Genomic DNA, 15,637 nt, shown 5'->3' on the forward strand with positions numbered 1-15,637 from the left:
TGTTTGCAGGCTAAACAGTGGAAAGTTATATTTATATAAAGAGATTTCGCCAAAATAAAAAGCAAAACCACCTCATAAGCTTGGAGCAATAAGTGGTAAGTGATAACTGATACTTGCTTGATCAGGTAGCCAAGTTATGACCTATTTCTTTCAGAGTTGCTATGTATTAGGAGACATAATTTGAACCCATTTTACATAATTTAAATCTATTTTAAAGTGGAATGCATATTTTTAAATTTGCTTTCACTGTGGTACAAATTCCCCTGAAAATATAACATAATCTTTTATTTTTGTCTATACTTATTGGAAATGAAGACTTACATATCCTCCTATATTACCAATATAATAATAATAGACTAGTGAATATCAGTTATGAGCCAGGCAATACACCAGATATTTTCTTTCTTTTTTTTTTTAAGATTCATTTATTTATTTGAGAGTTAGAGTTATAGACAATGAGAGGGAGAGACAGAGAGAGAGGTCTTCCTTCCGTTGGTTCACTCCCCAAATGGCCGCTACGGCCAGAGCTGCGCCGATCCAAAGCCAGGACCAGGAGCTTCCTCCAGTCTCCCATGCAGGTGCAGAGGCCCAAAGACTTGGGCCATCCTCTACTGCTTCCCCAGGCCATAGCAGGGAGCTGGATTGGAAGAGGAGCAGCTGGGACTAGAACCGGTGCCCATATGGGATGCCGGCACCGCAGGCCGAGGCTTAACCTACTGCGCCACAGCACTGGCCCCCAGATATTTTCTTGTAATGTATTAATCCAGCTAATCATCACAGTATATGAGTTAACTTTTATCCGCATTTTTCAGATATGGAAATTAAGTTTGTAAAGTGTAAAAAACTGTTCATCTTTATACATCTAGTGTTGAAATGAAAAAATATATATATATATAGAACTAGCAGATGCTGAATATCAATTGCTTTTTGCTTCTGTACTGCACTGCTTGCTCAATGACTTAAAGTGGGATGTCCAGCATAAGAAAAGGGGGGTGGGGATAATTGTACCTCTGTGACAGGCTTCACAAACTCCAGGAAGACGGGAAGGCCCAATTCTTAGAAAACGAAACTTAGTAATTACTTCCTGAAATTAATGGTCTCCTACTTCCTAGTGTGACCACTTCCTTCTGAGACGTGTAGTCCCGGACTGCTGAGATACACCAATAAAATGCTCAAATTTAGGTAATTGACATATAAAGAGTAAGGAACTAGCATACGTGTGTAATGACGAATATACTTGTTCACTCAAGTGTATAAAAACGCTGAGAACAAGAGAGGCGGGGCTTCTCAGGCCCGCACTGCACTATGTTGTATGTGTCGGTGGCAGCCCCAGCTGGCTGGCATTAAAATAATAAATTCTCTTGCCCTTGCATCTGTGACTGTCTTTTGTGGGTTAATTGGGAAAGGTCTCGGATCCCATAATTCAACACTAGTAAATGGATAGCTCTGTTTTCAGCCACAATCTGTCTGATGCTAAGGTGTTGTTCATTATGGTATTCCACAATGCTAAAGTACTCACGTTACATGACATTGAATTCATAGGAAGTAGACGTGTACAGATAAAGTATGTGTTTATTTGAAAGAAAGTTTTAGCTGATCTCACCTAACATAATGATGTCCAGTTCCATCTATGTTGCTGCAAATGGCAAGACTTCATATTTTTTATGGCTGAATAGTATTGTATTTATGTATATGTAACACATTTTCTTTATCCACTCATCAGTGGATGGACATTTTTTTGTTGCCATTTCCTGGCTGTTGTGAATAATGCTGTAGTAAACATATGAGTGCAGATGTGTTTTCAACAGATTGATTTCATTTTTTTGGACATACATCCAGAAGTAGGATTGCTGGATCATATAGTAATTCTATTTTTTGTTTTGGGAGGAACCTCTGCGCTGTTTTCCAGGAATAATTTATATTCCCATGAACAGTGTATAAACATTCCCATTCCTCCATGTCCTGTCATATTAATCTCACTCATATAGGAAGTCTATAAAAAGGATGATCTTGAGAGTAGTGGTGCAGCACAGAAAGTTAAGCTGCCTCCTGCAACAAACACATCCCATATCTGAGTGCCGGTTCAAGTCCCAGCTCCTCCGTTTCTGATCCAGCTTCCTGCTGATGCTCCCGAGAAAGCCGTAGATGAGAGCCTGTGTACTAGGGTCCCTGCTATTCATGTGGGATATCCAGATGGAGTTCCTGGCTCCTGGCTCCTGACTCTGGAGTCACACAGCCCTGGCTGTTGAGGGCATTTGGGGGTGAACCGGTAGATAGAAAATCTCTCTCTCTCTCTCTCCGTGTGTGTGTGTGTGTGTGTGTGTGTGTGTCTTCTCTCTCTCTCTCTCTGTCACTACTTTTTGAATGAATTAATAAATATTTAAATAATTAAAATGTGACCTCTTAGACATTAAGGCTCAGGAAGGAAGATGGGAGAGAGGGACAAATTGATGAATATTAGCTTTATAGCTAGGTAAAAGTAAGAAATTTGGGGGTCCTATTGCCTAGTGAGTTGACTACTGACAATGGCAATGTACTGTACATTTCTAAAAATAACCTGGAAGACATAATTTTGGATGTTTTCACTCTAAAGAAATAAGAAATATTAAATAAATATAGTTTACCCTGATTGGAACTTACACAGTGCAGACATGAACTGAAACATCACAAATTACCCCATAAAGCTGTATAATATTTTTAAGATCTCTATCTATTTGAAAGGCAGAGTTACAGAGGGGAGAGGGAGAGAAAGAGAGTGATCTTCCATCTGCTGGTTCACTCCCAAATGACCACAACATTTAAGGTTGGACCAGGAGGAAGCCAGGAGCCAGAAGCCTGTTCCAGGTCTCCCATGTGGATGTCAGGGGCCCAAATATTTGCTGCTTTCCCAGGCACGTTAACAGGGAGCTACATGGGAAATGAAGCAACAGGGACTTGAATCAGCACCCACATACGGGATGTGCACCCATGCCGAATGCCGGCATCACAGGCGGTGGCTTAACCTGTTGCATCACAATGCTGGCCCCAATAGGTACAATATTTTCGTGCCCATTGAAACTTATAAAAAGAAAAAGAAAACATTTAAAATAAAGAAAATCTTAGAAAAATTTAAACGAGAATTTTGGTAAATTAGATTAACTTTTGAAAGCTTGTTAAGCAATTTATTATCCTGATAAAATTTAAGGATTACAGGTTAGTGACCTATAACTGACATTTTTAGTTCAAGATATTTTAAGGTAGTAAGTCAAGGGACTTGAAAATCGTATGTCTTAGAAGTCATTTGAGAGGTGCACTTGTTTCTTTGGGGGACCTACTAATTTTGGCATTTTAGATGCTCTACTTTTAGAATTTGTTTCAGGAAGAGAAAGCTCTTGAGCCGATGCCATTTGCTGTTATCTCAAAGTAAACATCTGTGGATATTTTATCTAATTTTTAACAAATATTATTTTTATATGTTTATGAGGTACAATGTGTGCACTGTGGAATGATTAAACCAAGCTAATTACCATTTGTATCAGATTTTAGAGGGGGTACAAGTAAAGAAAAAATAGTATTTCTGTTTGAAATAGTTTGCAGATTGATTATGAAGTCTTTTGGTTTTGAATTATATTTTGAAGACTTCTATACTAAAGCTTTGATTTGTAGTTAGTTGGAAAGTAAGAACTACAACAAAACATAAATGTAGAATAATGGGTTTCCTCAGTCTAATAGCACTGAATTTGTTGCATTTGCATATATTATTTTTTTGACCATTCAGTTTTCCTGATTTTTTTTTTCGTGGAGTGGTGCTAGCTATTGCTAAATCCAAAGTAGAGTTGCTGATGGGCAAGTATCAGAAGCAGAAATACTGAATTAAAGTAATCACATCTGTCGCTCCCCGTCTTCGTGGAGGAACGACACAGGACCCTGCGCTGTTCTTTTGTCTGCTCGGCCCTCCCCGGGTTTGCTGCTGGTTCTTCCCGGGTTGGCTGCCGTCCCTCCACCTCCGTGGAAGGGCGGTTCCCCCTGCCACCTTCCCCACTTCCGCAGGGGAGCGGCACACCGCCGGCCGGCTCTCTCGGGGGCTGCACAGGTGTTCCTTCAGATAGATGTTCCTCGTGCATGTTGTCTCTCTCCTCCTTTATAGTCCTCTTCCGCCAATCCCAACTCTGCTACCCACACGCCAAGTACGCTGCTCTCCTCCAATCAGGAGCAGGATCAGCTCCTGCAGCTCAATCAAATTGGCGAGAGGCAGCTGTATAGAAGTTGTTACTCCCTTCTCAGCGCCATATTGTGGGAGAGCAGATGCATAGAATAAGTCTTAATTCCAGTAACGGTCTAGTCCGAGTTGCTCCCCACAACATCCTCTCAGAGATCTGAAAATACTCTATTCAAAGCACTACAGGTGGCATAATCCTCCAAGTCTGTGTTTGGCACTCGCTAAGGCTACTTATAGTTTTCAGATTTCAAAACTATTGATAGAAGCAAGTGAATCTGGTTACATCTTTACTTCAAATGTTTAAAATATCCTGGGCCTACATGTGTAGAAAGGAACACCAACAGTACTTTTCAAAAATATTGCTGTCTGAATAGAAGTAACATATAAATGTGATTCATGCATGGTACATATGTTTTTTAAAAAGCATAATAAAAATTCTTTCTATTCTCAAATCTGGATTTAATTTGAATATTTGAATCAGAAAACGTAAAATATGTTTTCTAGGCTGAACTGAATATTTCTAGGAAACATGTCTCTTTTTCTTTCATAATATTTTTGCATTTGCCATCTAGGTGAGGCAACATGTTTTGATCTAGTCAAGCAGTTGGAAGTTCTGCAAAACAAATTAGATGAAAATCTCAGAAAACAAAGGGCACACTATCCAAGTACATAATGAGGAGAAAACGGACATAGATGTATAGAAAGACAAGACACAGAGTCAGAAGTCTAAGCATTTACCTAGGAAGAACTTATGGAATCAAAGAAATAACATATACTATTATACATAATTTCACATTATGAAATGTTATATTAATTTTGATAATCCATAGAAGAAATGAAAACACATGACTAAATGTGTGTCAGTCTCATTTCCTGTGATCTAGCCATGGATGGTTATTATTTCTGGATCTCACACAGTGCGCGAGTTCCACTATGCATGTATTTTTTGCAATTTGTAATTTTCCATGGCATAAAACATTTTAGGGACCCACTATATTCAACAGGGAAGTACAGCAGGATCTAGCACTTTTCTAGCCTCCTGGTGGGGAAAATATGAAAATTAAACAATCAGAATCTGTTACATTAGGTTCATAAAACCTTTATTATTCAGATAATAGGGGAAATCTTAATTTTGCCTCTTTCCCATTTGATTTGGCCAAAAACTAAGGTGAAAATGCCAATAGTTATCAAAAATATTATTTTTACCAATATACTTACTTTATTCATTTATACCTCTTCCCTAAATTGGTATTTTTCTCCTTTCTAATTATTGTACAAAAACTAAATGAGCTTACACTGAAGTAAGTAGATTATAAAACTAGTTAATCTTTCCATTAAATAGTAAGATTGCTTTACTGAATAAATACATTCATGGTAACTCTGAAAAGGACTTGTTACCATTTGGTTTTACTAAATGGGATGCTAAAGTATCAGTGTATTCTATATTAACATTCTGTATCGTCATTCACTATTATAATAGCCTTGTCAAAACTTGCTAATTTAAAATTCATGAATTGAGATTTTGTAATACTTCAATCAGGTCATAGATTGATACAACTGAAAAGAGTTTATCAAGCAAGTTAATGAACAGCAAAGGGAAAATACTTACCAAATAAAAAGAATACAAGATTTTAACGTATTTTGGAAACACTAATTTACGTGTCAAAATATAACTCTAGTATAAGAAAACTTTTAGTTTTGATACATGAGCGTACTTCAAGAAGTTCAGAGAATGTAATTAAGATAAGTTTATTTTAGTACAAAATTATAAAAAACATCATGCATAGTTTTTCAGAATATGTATTTAAATGAATTTTTTGAAGACTTCATGCATATGAATCTCAAAATTTGTTGCATGAACATAAACATATTGCTTATATTTTCCACAAACTTTTTGAAGTGTGCTTATACTTATTGGAAGAAATCCTTGAATATATATTGTTAATATTGTTACCTGGGTTATCTGTATTAAATGTAACTTTGTTTCTTCTCAAATTAAGAGTTCTATCCCTATATTGTCAAATTCCATAAAATCAATTAGTAAAAAAAAAGGCAAATTCAAATGTACAAATCAGCTTTCTCTGCACAGGGAGAATATGATAAATTCAGTGTTCTTGTCCCTGGGATGATCCCTCTGCATCCAATACCAACTGATGGGAAGATGGCACTTTCTAAAAACTACTATAAAATAGTATGTACAAAGCCAGTTCATTCAACTTAAAATATTTATTGACAGTCCACCATGTACAAGGCACCGTGCTGATCCATCATACAGTATAACATATGTGAACAGTCCATGACCTTCCGTAGACGCTCTTACAGTTTCCCTGGAAACTGTTTTCAGCCTAGTGCCGTCTTCAGCTTCTACAGATGTTAAAACAAACATGAACTATCAAAATGCTGGCTCCTTGAAATAAACTCTATTGTATCTCATTTCTATATGTATTCTGTAAGTCTGAAGTTTACCATGATTTCTTTTTCTCAGAGAGTTTCAGTCAAGATTACATTACAAATATTAGGAACAAAATGAAGAAGAAGAGTAAGAAGATATTTTGCTACAAGAAAAGTCTGAGTGAATACTTGTGCCATCAAGAAATATAAGCAGAGATTTAGACAAACACTGAAGATATTATTCTTCCCAATCAAAGTAAAGTGATGAAAAGATATTGGAATTTCAATTCCTTAAGTTAAAGCAATTTTTCTATACTTGAATGATCTCTAGGTTCACTGTCAATATCAATAATACTCACAGTTGAGACATGCACTTGGTGCAGTGGTTAAGATGTTGTTTTGGAATGCTTAGGTTTGAGTCCTGGCATTGCTTTCAATTCTAACTTCCTAACCATGAACACCCTGGGAGGCAACAACTGATTGCTCCAGTAACTGAGTCTCTGCCAACCACATGGGAAATGCAGATCGAACTCCAGACTCTAGGCTTCAGTCTGGCTGATCCCTGGGTGTTTCGGGCATTTGTGGAGTGAACCAGTGGATGGAAGACCTTTCATCTCTCTCATCTCTCTCTCTCTCTCTCTCTCTCTCTCTCTCTCTGTATATGTGCATGTTTGTCTCTTTCTCTCTGCCTGACACTCAAAAAATAAACAAAAATTAATAATAACCAGTCAATATTGAATGATCACTTGCAACAAGACATATTTTTCCAAATACTCTCTATATAAAAATAACTTAATCGTCTCAACTATATTCTTATGATGCTACTGTCATTGATGAGGCAACGGGCTGTACAGAGTGATTATATAAACTGCTTAAACCAACACAATCATGTTTTGAATACAGGTAGCTTTTCTCTAGAAAGCCAGCCTTAACCACAAACAAAACCATCTCTTTTTCTAGAACATCTTGTCTAATTTGTATTTTTCTTAATTAATTTTGGAGATTAAATGCAAATTAATAGTGACTAATGATAGTTTAAATTTTGTCAGCGTCTGCATAACTGTAACAGATAGCACAGGCCTGATTCTTTCAGGCAATTCAGAGTTTGGAAGGCTGCCCAAGGGACTGTTTGTAGTTTCAGTATTTTTACATGTAAATTAGAAGTGATAGCTGCAGAATTCTACAGAGAGAAACAAAGCTTCAAAAGTCCCAATGGGTTCAGCCCGTTTCCCTATAGCTATGTTTTAATGGAGCTGTGATGTTACTGATGCTGCATCCACACTGTGTGTGGAGATAGAACTACCACTCACTTCTTGTATAATTTATTTCCTAAAGTCCTTTGAGGCACACTTCATAGAAGGTTATATAGTCTCTTGCTATCCGAAGGATGTTCTAAACAGAATGTAGAAATGTATTTGTCCATTTAGCAAATGTGCCTGAGAAATCAATGGAAGATGGCCGAAGTGCTTGGGCCCCTTGGCACTCATGTGGGAGACCACAATGGAGCTCCTGGCTCCTAGCTTCAACCTGACCCAACTCTAGGTGTCACACCCACTTGGGGAGTGAACCAGCAGATGGATGATCTTTCTCTCTCTCTCTCTCTCTCTCTCTCTCCCTCCCTCCTTCCGTCCTCCCTTCCTCCCTCCTTTTCCCTTTGTTCTCCCTCCCTCCCTCTTTCTTTCAGTCACTCTTTCAAATAAAAAAGTTAAAAATAAATAGACCAATATAATACTTGAGTGGGTAGGAATGAAACACAAGTTCCCACACTTTCCAGTTGAGCACACAAAGACAGAAGAAGCAGATCAATGCCAAAATGTTCCTGATTCAGCAGCTGCTTAGCTGCATCACTCACAGGCACTTTGAAATGGCACAGAAATTTGGACTTAATTCAGCTCCACTCTGTGACCTTTGATGTGTATGGTAGAAAGGTTGTAATTAAATTTCCTGTTAATATTTTCTATATAAACACAGCCTGTAAGACAGCATGCATAAATGTGCATCATATCTTACATGAAGATGCAAAGCAAAGAATTGAAACTGACAAAGTTTGCTTAAATTCTTGGACAGATTCATTTTATTTGTAAGAATCTAAAATGATGCAGACTGTATAAATGTATCAAATAAAGTTGTCTTTAGTTCCATGTAGAGACAAATTAAATATGACATTTGATATCCTACCACTCTTTTGGTTTTAGAGAAATAAAAATATTTCTTTTAATGAGCATTTTAGTTTTGCAATCCTTGAACAGGTGAAGCATATCAAAGTCGGATATTCTAAGGCTGGAGTTGTGGCATAGGGGATAAATCGCACCTGTGACACTGGCATCCCAAATGGGTCCTGGCTGCTCCACTTCTGATCCAGCTCCCTGCTAATGGCCTGAGAAAAACAGTAGAAGATGGTCCCAAGTGCCTGGGCTCCTGCCACCCATGTGGGAGACCCAGATGAAGCTCTTGGCTCTTGGCTTGGATGTGGTCCAGCCCTGGCTGTTGAGGCCATTTAGGGAGTGACCCAAAGCATGGAAGATTTCTTTCTGTCTCTCCTACCCCTCTCTCTGTAACTCTGCCTTTCAAACAAAATAAATGAATCTTTTTTAAAAGCCAGCTATTCCTTATATTTAAGTGAATGAATGCATGATTCGTATTTTTTGATATAATATTCACAGAACACAGAGGACTGGGATTATTTCTAAAGAATCCCCCATCCCTTGGGCCGGCGCTGTGGCTCGGCATCACATATGGGCACCAGGTGACAACTGACTGAACACCAAAAAGGAAACCTGTTGAAGTGAAATGGACACTATGAGAAACGGTGACTTGATCAGCATAGCCCTGACTGTTAATGAACAACTTAATACATTATCCCTCTTAGTATTTTTTTATCTGTTCTACTTAATACTACTGGTTTAATTTTGTAATTAATACACAGTTATTATATGCAATCAGATGATGAAGGCTAACACAAAGACTAATAGAGCATTACAGTATGATTTGTTTTCCCAGGGCGGCTGTCTAGATGGAGGTGGGGAGGGTGATGAGGGCCAGGTTCTGGACTGCAGCCATGACAATGTTGCCATCTGTCTTCAGTGTGGTCAGAGCACGGGGATCTGATAACTGAAAGGGTTACTAAGTGACTAACAGTTGGTAGCAGGTCCTGTTGGACTAAGCTGCACAAAATGATGATTCATGCCCCAAGCGGGATAGAGCAGGATGCTGTGAGATTTCTTCATGGCACTCAGAACAGCACAAAATGTAAAGCTATGAAATGTTTATTTCTAGAATTTTTCATATTTAATATTTTCATACTATGGATTATCACAGGTAAATAAAACTGCTGGAAGGGAAAAATGCAGATAAGTAGGGACTATGGTATCAAATAAAACAGATCTTAATTAAAATACATTAGAATATTAGATTCATTAGAAAAACCTAACAATCATCATCACATACATACCAAAAACACAGGAACAAATCATATGAAGCAAAATCTTACAGAATTTCAGTGAGAAGTACATTGTTTAATAATCATAGTTGGAGACTTCAATATCAACTTTCAATAATAGAACAACGTGGTGGAAGGATTACAAGGAAATAATGGGATTGAACAATACTATAAACTGGCAAGACCTAACAAACCCATACAGAACTCTCCACTCCAAAAGAGCATAATGTATATTCCTCTCAAGAGCACATGGGATATTCTGTATGTTAGGCTATACAACAAGTCCTGATGAATTTTTTTAGAAGGAAAATACACAAAATGTCTTCTCTGACCACAATGGAACACAACTATAAATAAATAATAATGGAAGGAAAAGTGGAAAATTCACAAATATTTAGAAATTAAATGACACATTTTTAAATAACCAGTGCAATATCAAAACAATCACAACAGAAATGAAAAAAAAATCTAGATGAATTCTTAAAAGCACAAAATACTTAAAATTATGGGATATAGTGAAAGCAGTGATTAGATGGGATTTCATAGTCTCAAACATATACATTAGAAAACAAGAAAGATATTAACCTAATTTTACCTCTTAAGGAAATAAGAAAGGACAATATGAACACACATCTAACTGAAGAGGGGAAGCTGGCGTTGCAGGGGAGATTCTCAAAAGAGGAGACTATAAAATAACAGAATCAGTGAAACTAAAAGTTGGTTTTTTTGAAAAAAATAAATCAGCAAACATTTAGTTAGACTGACCAAGCAAAGAACAGAGACCTCACTCAAATCATAAACAAAATTTTCAACAATACTATTGATCTTGCAGAATAAAAAGGATTACAACAATACACCAGAGGGACCAGCATTGTTGTACAGGAGGGTAAGCTGCTGTGTGCGATGTCAGCATCCTATATGAGCACCAGTTTGCATCCTGGCTGCCCCACTTCTGATCCAGCACCCTGCTAACACATCTTGGAAGGCAGAGAAGATGATCCAAGTATTTGGGCCCCTGCCACCCACATGAGAGACCCAGATGGAGTTCCAGGCTCCTGACTTTGACAATGCCCAGCCTCAGCTGTTGGGGAATGAACCAACAGATGAAAGATTTCACTCTATCTCTCCCTCTGTCTTTCTCTGTAACTCTGCCTTTCAAATAAATAAATAAATGTTTATTAAAAAAAGAGTACACTATAAGCAATTTTATGCCAACAAATTCATTATCTTAAGTGAAATAGACAAACTTCTAGAAAGACTCAAAATAACAAATCCATAAAGATGAAACAGAAAATCTGAACAGGCCTATCATGATTAAAGTGACTGAACTGTTAATAAAAAACTTCCCCATGAAGAAAAGTCAGGACTGCTTGGCTTGACTTTTGTAAACGGATACCAAAATTTTGTAAAGGAATTAACATCAATATTTATAACTCTTCCAATAAACAGAAGAGAAGATAACACTTTCCAACTCATCGTATGAGGCCAGCATTACAATGTTAACAAAGTCATCACAAAACAATAAAAATGAATTACAAATGCAGATATAAAAATTAACAAAATACTAGTAAACCAAATTCAGCAGCATATTACAAGCTTTATACATGATGATCAAGTGAGTTTTGTTCAGGAAAAGTTGGTTCAAAAATTCAAAAGTCATTTAATGTAGTAAACTATATTAATGTAATGAATGGAAAAAGTATACAACAATACCGATGCAGAAAAATCATTTGAAAAGTCCAAAATCCTTTCATGATCAAAATAATGAACTAGAAGTAGAAGGGAATTTCCTTAACTTGAAAAACATCGCTTATAAAAAATTGGCAGCCAACAGACTAACAGTTGCAGGTAGGTAAGGGGGAGTGGAGAAAGAGGTGGAACTGCTCTATGGTTACAGTTTCTTTTTGGGGTGATGAAAAATTTTGTAAACTAGACAGTGATGATGGTTATACAACATTTTGGCTAAGCTAAATGCCACTGAATTTTATACTTAAAATTGGTTGAATGGTGAATTTCATGTTACATGAATTTTATCAAAATCATTTTTATTGAGCACATGTGTTATGTTTAGGGAAATGTGCTACATACATTGTTGAGGACAAGGTAAATAAGACACAGTTCCTTACCTAAAGAAAGTTACAAACTTAAAGAAAGATAACTTAAAAAAATATAACACAGGGACAAACAAAATATATGGATTTAAGATAAAGAAAGACACTATATCTAGTTTAGGAGTATTGGGAGAGGCTTGTAAAAAGAGGAGACAGTTTACATGATCCTTGAACAACATGGTGGTTAGTATGTGGGCATATGTTATGTGTACATAGGGGTAAGTAAGCTGATAAATATTTGTAGGCTGCCTTTTCTGAGTAATATCAGTGTTCTAGGTACTGATAATACAATAGTGAGTACAAGAGATATTTGTTCACCTGCATTTTTTCTCATAGAAGTCTAACAGCATTAAACAATTGCAAATATAATAAATATTAGGAAAGAAAAGTGTAATTGTTCTGTGGATATAGCAGAGGGATCACACTTGCTTCTAGAGTTCAATAGAGATGTAAAGAGCAAATGTTCTAGACAGAGGGAGCCACAAGGCCCTGAGAGACCATAGCAGCCTAATGGAACCAAGAGAAGTGAAGTGGGTAACTGTTTCACTTATTTTCCGAATATGAATGCTTTTCAGGGACTTGGTTTCAATGATTATACCAGGACAAGAGGAACACATTAGAACTCTCCATAGTTAAAATCTGGACTTAGAGTCAACCAAGTATGATGGAGGCAGCAAAGGAAGGAGAGAGTTTGAAATATTATCTTCTTAATTAGGTCAGTTTGCATTTTTAAAGTGCAATAAAGTTACACAGCAAGAACATTCATCACTAAATAAGCTACACTGCCTTGTATTACAACATATAACTAGCTGCTAAGAGACTAAAACATAGTATTCGAGGGAATGCTAAAATATTAGCTACAGTTAACTTTATTTTTAAACTAGTACTCAAACAGTATTTTTCACTTTATGTTTCTGTGTGGGAGCAAACTGTTGAAATCTTTACTGAATGTATGCTAAACTGATCTTCTCTATATAAAGAGAAATGAAAACGAATCTTGATGTGAATGGAAGGGGGGAGGGAGTGGATAAGGGGAAGGTTGCGGGTTGGAGAGACGTTATGGGGGGGAAGACATTGTAATCCATATTCTGTACTTTGGAAATTTATATTCATTAAATAAAAGTTAAAAAAATATCAACCCATAATTATAGCTATTTTCATATAATACAATCATACTTTGCTCCGTTTTACAAATGCCTTCCTCAGTCTAGTTTATATATCGCTGTATTTCCTGTAAATTTTATTTTTTTACTTTTGTAAGGAATTTATTAGTACAGTAGATTCCCAGGGTCACAGCAAATGCATGATAATTACTGCAACACAATTCTTATCAATCCTTATGTTAGTGCGATATTAATAGGGCAGATTCCATGTAATTCAGATATAGTTATAAAAATATTCTTCCCTCCCTCCTCTTTTCTTTCTTTCTAGCAAATTTTGAAAGTTTATTTACTTATATTTATTTGAGAGAGAGACAGAAGGAAGGAGAGAGAGGGAGAGAGAGAGAGAGGGAGGGAGGGAGAGAGAGAGATCTTCCATCCACTGGTTCATTGTCAATGACTGCAATAGCCAGGACTGGGCCAAAGCAAGGAGCCCTGAATTCCATCCGGGTTTCCTATGTTGGTGACAGGACTAAAACACTTGAATGCCACCTGTGGCCTCCCAGGATCACATTAACAGGAAGCAGGATTGGAGGGGGAGTAGCCTGGACTCCAACCTGCTCTTTCATGTGGGATGTAGGCATCCTTAGGAACTTAACCCTTTGTGCTACAAAGCCTGCCTCTCCAGTAAGTTTTTAAAATGCAGTGTCTCAGTTGATCATAATGATAGGACTAAGAGTCAAAGGGAGCACATAAACAAGACTAGTGTCTGCAAATACTAACTGATAGAATCAAAAAGGGAGAGAACGATCCAACATGGGAAGCGGGATACACAGCAGACTCATAGAATGGCGGATGTCCTAAACAGCACTCTGGCCTCAGAATCAGCCCTTAAGGCATGCAGATCCGGCTGAAAAGCCCATGAGAGTATTTCAAGCATGGAAAGCCAAGACACTCTGGCAAAAAAAAAAAAAAAAAAAAAAAAAAAAAAACAAAACACCTAAATGAAAGATCTCTGCAAGTGAGATCCCAGTGGTAAGAACAGGGCCATCAAAGAAAGAGGTACCTTTCTCTGAAGGGAGGAGAGAACTTCTACTTTGACTACGACCTTGTCTAAATATGATCAGAGTCGGTGAACTCAGGGGGCTTCCATAGCCTTGGCAGCTCATGACAAGAGCCTAGGGTGATTACTGAGGCCATAAACAAGAGTGTCAATTTGTTAAGTCAACAACAGGAGTCACTGTGCACTTACTCCTCATGTAGGATCTCTGTCCTTAATGTGCTGTACATTGTGATTTAATGCTATAACTAGTACTCAAGCAGTATTTTTCACTTTGTGTTTCTATGTGGGTGCAAACTGTTGAATCTTTTTTACTTAATATATGCTAAACTGATCTTCTGTATATAAAGAGAATTGAAAATGAATCTTGATGTGAATGGAAGGGGAGAGGGAGCGGGAAAGTGGAGGGCTACGGGTGGGAGGGAAGTTATGGGGGGGGAGCCATTGTAATCCATAAGCTGTACTTTGGAAATGTATATTCTTAAATAAAAGTTAAAAAAAATAAAATGCAGTATCTTTCTTTTAAACAAGTGAACACTATAATCATGCTGATATCACAGAACATTTAGATGGATCTTAATCCAGAACTCATCTTAAAATGTCGGGTTCCGGTGTCAGCTCCAGGTGCCGCTGCCGCAGCCACTGGACCCGGGATGCCTTGAAGGAGGGAGGAAGGGAGGCCACAAAGACCCAGCAAGGCAGCAAGGCCGTATAGGACCCCTGAGGAGACTGACACTCAGTTCCAGGTTGAAAAGCAGAAGGCCAGGGAAGACAAGCAACAAGAAAGTGGAGGTGACTCCAAAAGGGAGAAGAAATCACTAGACTCAGACTCAGCCCAGACTGAGCGAGTGAGGCTAAAGATGAAGACTACCAGCAAAAGTGCAAAGGCGTGCAAGGGGACCTTGACATTGAGAACCCGAAGCGAATGGTACAGACAACCAACACAACTGGATCTGGGCCAGGCGCAAGAACTTTTAAGGAGAGAATGAGAAGAAATGGCGAAGCAGAAGACAATAAAAGCGTTACATGAGAATGCGTTTAGCTGGGAAGACTGTGGAAGCCGACACTGTCCTTGCCCGGCTGGCGATCTTTCAGAAGCAGCAGAAGGAGGCAGCAAGGAAGAAAGAAGAGGAAAGGAAAGCAAAGTCATGACGTGACTGTCAGGAAAACGAAGGCAGTGACTGCCCCTGAACAAGTGCAGCCTGTGGGATGACATGTTGGGGAGCCGGACTGCACCATCGGGTGTTGGGGGCTGGGTAAGAAGAGCTTCCACGTGTCTGGAAGTAGGCGATTGTGCCAGAGGCCACTGCTGACAGATCTGACACCAGCCCTAGTCTG

General features: G+C 37.9%; 1 protein-coding gene and 1 pseudogene across 2 annotated transcripts in view; one reads left to right on the top strand and one right to left on the bottom strand.

Moving 5' to 3' along the window:
• KLHL4 (kelch like family member 4) overlaps nt 1-15,637 on the bottom strand; it is a 108,471-nt gene that overhangs the window by 58,622 nt on the left and 34,212 nt on the right. The gene's annotated exons all lie outside the window — the stretch shown is intronic.
• LOC103351929 (28 kDa heat- and acid-stable phosphoprotein pseudogene) lies at nt 11,744-15,612 on the top strand (annotated as a pseudogene).

This window comes from Oryctolagus cuniculus, chromosome X, assembly GCF_964237555.1.
Source record: "Oryctolagus cuniculus chromosome X, mOryCun1.1, whole genome shotgun sequence".
NCBI lineage: Eukaryota > Metazoa > Chordata > Mammalia > Lagomorpha > Leporidae > Oryctolagus > Oryctolagus cuniculus.